Source organism: Palaemon carinicauda, chromosome 9 (assembly GCF_036898095.1).
Source record: "Palaemon carinicauda isolate YSFRI2023 chromosome 9, ASM3689809v2, whole genome shotgun sequence".
Taxonomy (NCBI): domain Eukaryota; kingdom Metazoa; phylum Arthropoda; class Malacostraca; order Decapoda; family Palaemonidae; genus Palaemon; species Palaemon carinicauda.
This window is the reverse complement of record NC_090733.1, coordinates 9,280,445-9,290,444: the sequence shown is the minus strand read 5'-3', so window position 1 is coordinate 9,290,444 and position 10,000 is coordinate 9,280,445.

Sequence of the window (10,000 nt, the reverse complement as noted above, 5' to 3'; positions counted from 1 at the left end):
CTTATACTTGCATTTATACATTCTTTTAAAGGATTTGATAGATTAGTTGTAGGCGTTAATACATGGAAAGGCGTTCTAACTGGGGTACCATACAATGCTTCATGCGGTGACATTTTAATTTATATATGATATGAATGATTCAGAGTACTCAGTGCCGCCGGTATTGCAATATCCCAGTTGGGGTCTGATCCCCCTAGCGTTACCCTTAATATATTTATAATTTTCCTATTTGCTCTTTCCACTAGCCCATTTGACTCTGGGTGATATATCATGGTATTTATTTTCTTTATGCTGAGGAATTCACACAATGAGGTAAGAAAGTGATTATTAAATTCACCACCCGAGTCTGAGATTATCATGTGTGGAATTCCATGTTTACAAATGTAACACTCGTAAAACTTCCTAGCGCATTCAATCGCAGTTTTAGTTTTAAGCGCTATTAGTTTTGTATATCGAGTTAAAGCATCTATAATTACTAAGAGGTGCTTATTTCCTCTGTCTGACTCGTAAAATCCTGTTAACAAATCTAAATGTATTCTTTCAAAGGGTTGATTGGGCACAGGATAAGCTCCTAGGCAGACAGGTGTTTTCGTAGGCCCTTTATTTTCCTGACATGTGCGACAATCAGCTATGTGTCTTTTTATATCTGTTAGCATCGTATGCCAATAAAACAATGATTTGGCTTTCTGTGACATTAATGAGAACCCCGGGTGTCCATGTAATGGATTTGAATGCAACCAATTCAGGACAGTGGAAATAAGTGAGATTGGTACTACTACCTGGTCGTTAGTTACATGTGGTGTATTGCGGGTTTTCATTGTCACAGTCCTACACAGAATATTATCTTTGATTATATAATTCTGCTGCTTATACTTTATATATTCCTTTTCCTTATGATTGCCTTCCAAAGCATTTATAATTGTTTCTATTTTCTGATCTTTTCTTTGCTCAGTCTGTAATAATTCAGTGCTCCAGCCTAAATCTTCTTGTTCAGATATCGTTTTAATAATAAGCATGGATGTTGATATATCTATTAATTCAGCTAAAGGCTCCGTACAAGATGACACGGGGTTGCGTGATAATGCATCCGCAATGATATTTGCTTTCCCAGGTAAATACCCGATTCTTGCGCCAAAATCTTGAATGATCAAATGCCACCGAGTTCGTTTGGGGCTGTGGTTGAAGCCTTTAAAGAACTCTGTTAGTGGTTTATGGTCAGTAAGAACCTTAACGGGATAACCGTAAATTATGAACTTAAAATGCACTAGTGAATCAACAATAGCTAGCCCTTCCTTGTCTATTACTGCATACTTACTTTCGGAAGTTCTCAATTTTCGAGAATAGAAAGCTATCGGGAAAAATTGTTTATCATTTTGCTGAAGCAATACCCCTCTTACTCCTAAGTCTGAGGCGTCTGTTGCAAAGAAGAATTCCTTACCGAAGTCAGGAAATTTTAAGATAGGAGAACTACACAGTTCATCTTTCAAAGTATTAAACGCCTGTTGATGTTGCTCAGACCATATGAAATCTACGCCCTTCTTCGTAAGATCAGTTAAAGGAGCGGCTATTATTGAATAGTTGCGTATAAAACGCCTGTAATATCCACTACAACCCAGAAATTGCTGTATTCCCTTGACATTAGTAGGTATGGGAAAATTAGGTATAGCCAACACCTTATCATGGACTACTTTAAGACCTTGGCTTGACACCATGAAACCCAAATATATTAATTCTGTTTTGAAAAACTCACACTTACTAATCTTTACCCTTAAGTTATGTTGTCTTAATCTCTGTAGTACTAGTTCTAACTTACGTAGATGTTCTTCCAAGGTGTTGGAATAGATTACAAGATCATCCATATAGGCATGCAATATATCCCCTAACAAGTCTCCAAACACTATGTTAATCATTCTTGTAAATGTTATAGGAGCACAACGTAAACCAAAAGGCATCCGTAAAAATTCATAATGTCCCCTGGCTGTGCTGAAGGCTGTGTATGGGATATTATCTTCTTCTAATGATATCTGGTGAAAGCCTTTAAGTAAGTCCAAACTGGTAAAATATTTATTCTGACCTAACAAAGACCAAATATCGTCAGTACATGGCACTGGGAATCGATCAGGGATCGTCTCCTCGTTTAGACGACGAAAGTCGACGCAGATACGCCATGTTCGATCTTTTTTCGGTACAACTATTAAAGGAAAATTATAAGGGCTCTTTGATTTCCTAATGACTCCTTCTTCTAGCATTTTACCTACTTCATCATTTATTTCATTCTGGAATTTCATAGGGAGTCTGTACGAGGGTACATAGATAATTTTCTGCTTGTCCTTTAACCTTATTTGATGCTCGATCACATCTGTTTTTCCTAAGGATCCATCTGTAGTGGAAAAAACATCATGATATTTAGTTAAAAGTCCAAAAATTTTCTGCTGAATTTCTTCGTCTTGAATGTCTTTATTGATTTTATTTTTAATAGATCGCAAAAGGGATTCATCCGCAACTGATTGAGAGTGATTGATTTCAGCAACGGTAAGAATACGATGTTTATAAACTTCTACATCCAAGATATGTTGATTTTTGTGAATTACTAAAGTGTTATTTAAATGATTACAGACTTCAATATTACATTGTTGATGTGAGCCTACTGTATAAATAGCTTGTGTGACAGACAATCCGTTAGTTTTCAAAGTGTCGGAAAGGATTAATATTTCAGATCCCGGTAATGTTTTCTTTATTTGCACTATTAAACTCGAAGGTACATTTGGTTCGATAGATTGCGTGCAAGATGATATTACGGGTGAACGAGAATTCTGCTGGGTCGCGTATATTATTTCTTTATTAGTGAGACAAGTTATTGGTTCTTCAACGTACGTTATGGTTACATTTGTCGTCTCCTTTTTATCCAAAACTGATTTTAAGGTATTAGAAGACTTATAGAATTTCCCTTTGATATACACGCCGTGCTTGGCAGGGGCTAAGATAATGTTTTGATTTCCCATAGATGGGTATCCTATAATTACAGCTTGATACATATTAATGTTTTTTACAACAACAAATGTATCGGCAAACGTGCGTTTACCGACTTTGAACTGAACATGAGTTATGCCTATGACATTTAATTCATTATTTCCTATACCCGAAAGTCTAATTCCGGATTTTTCAATCGGAAAGTTTGAAAACAACAAATGATGTGTCTTCAAATCCATGATATTACGTGGACTACCAGAGTAAAAAAATAACGTAAAGGATTTGTGTTCCAAATTTACAGCATATAAGGTTGGTCGTAAGTCATTTTGGCTTATTATTGTATGAATTCGTTGCAAATCTACGGGAGCATGCACTGTTTCACTTAATTCGGCCGTGTGTTTCATAGGAAAATCTATTGTCTCACAATTATCTGATAAAACATTAAATTGATTATTCAATACTATTGATGTTGACATGAATGACCTTGACCCAACATCACTCTCTTCCCCTCTGGAGTTAACTATGTGGTATTTGCTTTGCTCTGCACATTCTGAAAATTAGTCTGACCTTGCGAGGTCTGGTTTGACGACCCAGGCTCAGCGATATTCGAAGAAGTGTTTGTTTGTTTTGGACTCTGAACTGCATTGACATTTGGTTGTTTCTTCTTATTGTTAAAATGAGGATTTTTCTTTTTATTTCCATGTGGTACTGACTGTGGAATTGACTGTGTATTTCTGGGATTCTGTTGTGTCTTACGCGAGTAACATGGGCTATATGAATGAGTTGCACTGTTATGAATCGAGCAGAATTTCGTTCTGCAGTCAGCGCTTAAGTGACCTTGACGTTTGCAATTATAACAAGTCATTCCCGCTACTTGACTACTAACTACGTTCACTGTTTGTGGCTTTGTTTCATTCCTTGCAAAAACTTCAGTTAACACGGGATCGAGATCTGGACACTTGGACATGTGTTTCTTTATCTGTTTATATTCATCCAATTCCGTACTTGCAGGCGTTAACTTCTTATCAAAACACCGCACTAAAGCTTCAGGCAACATAAGTGTCATGCAAGTTAAATACATTAATCGTAAAAAATCTTTCACGGAGATGTTATCCCTAGTAACCCAAGTGGAATTACCTAAAATGTCCTGATATGCATTAAGCCTATCAGCTATGAGAGCTGCTCTCTCAATAACATTAAGCCGATTCATAGTGGCTTGATTAAGTGTATTTCGTAACGTTAATACTACATCTAAGGCTTCCTCACCCCCATAGACCGCGCATAACCTAACTTTGAAATCATCCCAGGTAACTGCTTCTTGAAATGAGACACCTCTTAAATACGCACTCGCATCCCCCTTAGAAAAATCTATAAAATTTTTAGCTTCTTGTAATTGTACAAAAGGGTCTACGATTTGTTTGGCATTTAAATGGGCATCAACGGATGAAATCCATGACTCCACATTTTGTGGCAAGAACCCATTGACCCGACCCTGAAAAGGAAGGATTGCTGACCTGGCATTTACAAGCGTCACAATTGGAGGAGGATTAGTCTGGCCTACGCCACTAGGTCCTGGGGTAGGGCTCACAGGGGGAGTCATGACTGCTGTATTTCTTTTCCTATCTCTTCGACCCTTTGCAATTCTATCAAAATATCTATATGAGTACAGACGTCCACTGCGTAAACGCATATGTATAATAAAATTCCCCAAACAATGTTACAAATCCCAAGACCTTTCCCGAGAATTTCTGAAAGAAAAAGGAATTAGCACAAAGAGAGAAAAAATTCTAGATGAGAATTCGGAGTTGAACACAGTTTCCTTTAATGAACGGAAATAAAAGATTAGCAATTCACTCACCCCAGTAATAATCGACTAACGACTCGTGATAACTACACTTCACTGCCCAAACTGGAATGAATTCAAAAATTTGTACTTAGCTTATATATGTTTCTGTGTGATGTCGACACATCCTCTCTCTCTCTTTTGATGTTTTGTTAGCGATGCATCGTTCGAGTTTCTCGTTGAATGTAGTGCTTCCTGGATATGTTTTGCAAACGTTGAACGTCAGTCCTTGGGTTTCCTAGGATGTTGATTGAAGATCCAGTTCATCAGTATGTATTTATAACATTCATTAATGTTAAATATTTCGATGGACTATATTACTTATTCAAAATTGTAGATACATGTAGATAACGTTGAGTTCTTGAAGATCTTTCTCTGGTTTTACACCTTTTATTTTGAATTCTTGAAGATCTTTCTCTAATTCTTAGAGTTTAATTTCATAGTTACTTGAAGATCTTTCTCTGATTCGTAGAGTTTAACCGCTGCCACCATTTATAAGTGTGCTACTTTTATAAGCACACATTGAGTATGTGTTGTTTAAGATGTGTAAAGCTGGATAACGAAGTACATCTTATTAGCTTTAAAAAGTATTTATTGTTTAAAAACAACAGAGTTAAACATCTCCATCACAGGAGGGAGCTGGTTTGGTCAGATGACCAATTCTGGTGAAGTATAGATATGAACTGATTAAATTATCGATATCACAGATATCGTATGCTTAGTTGATATAGCAATTTTATCACAATCTCGGAAGACACCTGCATCCGGTGACGTCACAAACTTTCACACGCTGATGTTACATTGTTGAGGCTGCATTGTGCATCCTGTTTATGATTTGGGTGACTACAGCAAATCCCACGGCTAGCATCTTCATCCAAAATGACATATTACGTCATGTGTTTTAAACATGTAATAATAATTACTTCACTTATTACACATATATATATATATATATATATATATATATATATATATATATATATATATATATATATATATATATATATATATTTGTACATCCCTTTATGTTCCTGCGAAATCTCGGTGATTTTCCCTATATCTTAACACTTGTCCAGCAAAGAGTGTATGCAGTATAGAGAGAACTTATATTACAAAGGCATTGTGTACAGACAGTTCCAGTAGGATGTAAAGGCCATGAGGGACATTATTAAGAACAAGGTCTGCCTCGTTCAAGAGGACACCGGCATAAACATGGTTATCTATTACCAAGCTATAAGGATATGATCCCTTTTTCTGAAGAATAAACCAGCCACTCCCGTGCAGGACTCTATGAGAAAGTCCAAAGTCATTTATTCCTACCAATTTCCACTCTGTGGATGCCCAAGCCATTAGACTAAAATGTCAACGCTGAGATATTATATATGATTGTCATGTCAGGTCCAAGGTGCACCAACTCCCTGAGCACAATTCAAAGGTTTTAAAGGAAGATGTTACAAAAAAATACTAAGATCATTGGCAGTGCCCTTAATGGCTGAAGGCTTAGGTTCATGGAGACCTTGCAAATCCAGCAAGAAAATCTGAACCTGAATACTACGCAGATGTTCCTCCTTCTTTCCTGCAGTAGGGACATCTCCAAAAGACTTGTGAACATCAACATGGATGATGACAATCAATGGCCCGGCAGCTTGTATGCAATTGAAACTCTCCCAGCGAGCACTTCAGCCAATCAGCAAGCAGCTCAGTACTCTTCGTACTTGGGAACTGAGCGGCCAAACAGCTTGCCTGAATCTGAGCTGTGCTCAAACATTGTGCTAGCCAGTCAGCCCGCCAAACCTAGTCTGTGCCCGGACTTACTCAGACTGAGACTCTGCCAAGCTTTGATTCCCCTGAACTGTGACGGAATCCCTCCCAGTGAGTGCCTTAGTCAAAGAGAAAACAGCTCTGTCCCAAATTAAATATGGACCGATCAGAGATCAGCGTTTTACTTAATGATCGAAATAAGTCACATGAATCGAGCTAGCTTTACCTGCATTCAGTTTCAGCTTGCACTTATTGCTAGTATTTAATTATTAGTAAAATTATAGAACTTTTCCTATGTATTTTCTCCCACCTACTAATGTTAAACATTTCACAGTTAGTGACGGTATGCAGTACTGAAAAGAAGTAAATTCCAAGCAATTGTGAAGCTCAACTACATGATAAATGTAACTAACACGGTATTATTATTATTATTATTATTATTATTTTTATTATTATTAATATCGTTATTATTATGATTATTATTATTATTATCATTATTATTATTATTATTATTATTATTATTATTATCATTATTATTATAGGCCAATCCGCTATTCCAATAGGGAAAAAAGATGGGAAATGGTTTGGCACTAATGGAGAAAAGTAAATAAACTAAAACAAAATCAAATTATGAAATTTAAATAATGAATAGGATAAGTCGTTTAATCTTCCGAAAGCTGATTTCCTTTTACAGTGTAGTATATGCATCGTTGCCAAAACAAGAATGGTGATCAAATAACTATTCACTTCGATTACTAAAACTTGAACGCTGAAAATAAATGGTTCTAAACTACAAAGGAACTCCTAACTTCTCTATATGTAGTGACACACTACAAGCAGCAAACCGTTGCCGTGCAACGATAAAAATCCCGCCAGCATGTGTTATCCTATGGGAGCTGACATACTAGAGAAACCGACGCCGCACGCAGTTGCGGTTGCCGCTGTGTGTTTTTTTTCTGCCGCACATATTCGGGGGGGGGGGGGGGGGGATACAGTCGCGGTTTTCAGAGTCAACACACGTTAAGAAATGGTTCTCTTTCTTTTGGAACATAACCGCTTCTAAAAGATGATGAATGTCTTCTTATCATTCGTCAAACAGGCCAAGACAACAAATTACTTTACACCTGCCTAAAAAGTTGTAAAGTAGTTGGGGTATATAAAAATAATTTAACTATTAAAAAGGTGTTGACAAAATCAGGGAAAGGAAAGGCTGCCAAACAAGCATGTATACATAAGCTACCATGTGGTTCATGTGATAAAGTATACATAGGAGAATCAGTAGATTTTGAAAGAAGAAAAAGAGAACATAGAGATTCCATTAGAAGAGGTGATGAAAATAGCGCTGTTTTTAAACACATAACACGGGAAAATCATCCAATAGATTTTAAGAATATGGACAAATTGATATCGATGCATGATACACATAGACGGAAACTGATTGAAGCTGTTTTCATTCAGAATTCCAAAAATTTTAATATATATCAATGTAATTTTAAATTGGATCAGTTTTTAAATATTATTGTAAAAAACAATGTAACTATTGTTGAGGAATTGTTAAAAGATGTAAACAAACCACCGTGAAATGCTGTCAATATTCGCTAAGACTCTTTATCAAAAATTTGTAACCATTTGTATTTTGAAGAGGAAGGGAGATGGTCCCTTCGAAAGCTAAATAAACTTCTATTTTTCATACATTGTGGGTTATTTCATTTATCATAATATACGGAAATTTTTTTATTTTAGTATATATATATATATATATATATATATATATATATATATATATATATATATATATATATACATACATATATATATATATATATATATATATATATATATATATATATATATATATATATATATATATATATATATATATATATATATATATATTATATATGCAGGTGAGGAAGACCTTGATGGTCCCATGAATTCCGTGTGTTAGAAGTCGAAGATATCATTAAAAAATCGATGAGATGGAATGCCCATGGATACGATGGAATAACTGCTGAGAGAATTTTGGGTGAAAATGAAGTAGAAAGTGGCGCGAAGAGGCAAAAACTGATGAAAGAGAACTAGGAGTGTTGGTGAAAATACCGAAAACATGAGAGATCTGGTGGATTGCAATAATTACAGAGGCAACACTTACGCCAGTTGTCATGAAAATATATAAAATGCTCATTCTAAAGAGAGTAGAGAGACAAATTGATGAAAAGCTGAGAGACGAATAAGCAGTATTTCGAAAAAAGTAGATGTTGTACTGAACAGATTTTCATTTTAAGACATGTAGTACAGCAATGTGTAGAGTCCTGCGTTATTTTGGAGTTCCTCTCCGATACAAAAATTTGATTAAGTCTGTTCATAACCATAGCAAGTGCAAAGTTAATGTTAATTTAGTCTTATCAAATGAATTTACAGTGAACACCAGAGTACTCCATGAGAATATGTTGTCACCTATACTGCTTATCCTCCTAATGGATTTTCACATAGTATAGTCGGGGATGTTGGAGAAGTACTGGACTGGATTGGTAAAAGGAAATTAGCTGACCCAAAGTATGCAGATGACTCTGTCCTTATTACCAGAAGATCACAGGACTTTCAAAGCTTGCTTACCTGAATGCATGGAATATCACATGAGATTGGGCTCAAAATAAATGGAAGATAGACGTAGCTAAAGAGAACGGAATATGCAATGGAAGATGAAACATTATTAGAAGAAGAAAGGATTGAGTTAGAATCATTTAAATAGTCAGGAACTATTATCTCTAACATGGAATCTTTAAAATTTTAGTTTAATGAAAGATTTGGAAAAACAAACCAGGCAATGGGTACGTTGAGTAAAATTTGGGAACAAAATGGACTCAAATTACAATTAATAAAAATCAGTTAATATATCAGTTTAGTGTGATCGGTGTTACTGAATGGACATGAGTTATGGTATGACAATGAAACAATATCCAATAGATTCAGTAAATTTGAGAACATAGCTTTAAGAAGAATTTTGGGAGTTAATTTCCAGGACAGAATTACTCGATTGCCATATGTGAATGAGATCATCAAAAGGGGTAGATAGAGATATTTTGGGCGTGGTCTTCGTACTTCCCAAAAGATATTTTTCACCAAACTTTCAACTGTGCTACACAAGGCACTAGGAGTATTGGGGGACCCAGGACTACATGGCTAACGACCATGAGTGGTAAAGTAGATGATGATCAATGAATACGTCTTCATTGAAAAGGTTAGGATAGAGACAACTGTCAAAATCTAGCCGAAGCCCTTTGTGTCAATTGGCATAGGATTGGATGATATATATATATATATATATATATATATATATATATATATATATATATATATATATATATATATATATATATATATATATATATATATATATCTATATATATATATATATATATATCA